This window comes from Pygoscelis adeliae, unplaced genomic scaffold, assembly GCF_000699105.1.
Source record: "Pygoscelis adeliae isolate BGI_AS28 unplaced genomic scaffold, ASM69910v1 Scaffold186, whole genome shotgun sequence".
NCBI lineage: Eukaryota > Metazoa > Chordata > Aves > Sphenisciformes > Spheniscidae > Pygoscelis > Pygoscelis adeliae.
The window spans coordinates 5,056,219-5,057,830 of NW_008825071.1; positions in this window are offsets into that span (position 1 = coordinate 5,056,219).

The window sequence follows — 1,612 nt, forward strand, 5'->3', positions numbered from 1 at the left end:
AGGATGTTTGTCCTAGTTAAACAGTGTAAGTAACTACTTCACATTTCCCAGGGAAAGTAAACACCCTAGTCTGACAAGAAGGTTTTTGAGGCCAAAACCCTCAGTCTCTTTTCTTTTCTTTTTTTTTTTTTAAATGGCTTGGTCTTTCTTTGTCTAGCTTTCTCTGTCTAGAATTACGTAATCACAAACCCAAACCAAAATGCTCATTCCAACCAGACAGGGCAAAGGAAACATTACAGAGCAGGAAAGCCTTCCCCCTTTTGAGCCACCTTATCGGTCCCTATTCTTGCAGTGCCACTGGGTTACGTATGAAGCATGATCTTCTTGCAGCAGAGAAAGGCTAGATGGTGACAGGAGAAGTCAGGAAGCTGTATAACTATGCAGGACCATTATTTTGCCACTGGGATAGAAGCGTCGCTTAACCATGGGCAGTTGGAAAGCAGTTTGAGCTCTGGACAGTGACACTGCTCTTTTACCCCCAAGAGCCTGATGTTTTGTGGCAAGAGCTGCGGCTGTTCTAAGCAGGTATAAAGTCTACCTGAACTGATTTGAGGGGGAGTAGAAAGGGACAGGAGACTAATTTGATCTCAGACTTCAAATCAGTCAGTTGTTTGAGACAGAATTAAAAAAAAAAAAAGCCATCAGATCCAGATCAAAATTTTCAAAGTCAGGGAGTCTCTCTCTCTCTCTCTCTCTCTCTCTCTCTCTCTCTCTCTCTGACACACACACAAAATTTCTTTTTCCTGGTTATTCTTAACCACCATCAGATGGAGAAACTGGCAGCAGCTTTGAAAACTTAACCAACCTTTGGGAAAGTTCAGAGTTATCAGAGATCCTAAAAACTTAAGCTGAGCTCAGAGATATAAAGAAAAGCACGAAATCTGTGTATATTTACCTAGGTGTCACTTGCATATCTCATTCTGCCCATGTTTAAGCCTTATACAATGTTATAGTTTCAGGGCTCTTTTACACTACACTGCCTAAATTCAGTAAGAAGATGGACTTCACTTCCAAAGCAAGTTAGTCTCCAAGTATATAATGTGTGACATTTGGAAATCACCTTTTTATTGATGCTGAAGTTATTTTTGGCAGAGGAAGGAAAGTTTCCCTCCCCCCCCCTCTTTTTTTTTTCCAATCACACAAGATTACGGTATGTCTGTACAGTAATGTAATGCCCTGTGGGCAATTCAGTACCTTGCCCAGACGTTTTTAAGTAGAGTAATATTAGGATGAAAGCCTCCACATTTGTGTCTTCTGAAAAAAACCCTCTGGTAAAAGGTTAAGCTAAAATCACTTATTTCGTTTAATGTGAGAAAGGGGAATAGGCTACCCATTTTTTTAAATATACAGTTGTGTTTTGGTTTTTTTTTTTTTCCCTTGCTTGTGACCCATCAAACAGACCGCCCTGAAAAACTGCACTGCGCTAACAAGACACTCACAAAGGGCTGGAAAACGGGTGAATTACATCTCGGGGAGAAGCAGCGATACCTGTCCCAAACCGATGCTGGGCACCGCGTACAAACCCGCCTTTCCCGGGATACGGGGCTCACACCGTCAGCCAGCGCCGCCGCCGTAAGCCGGAGAGGCGCCGAGCCACCGGCCGGGCACCCGC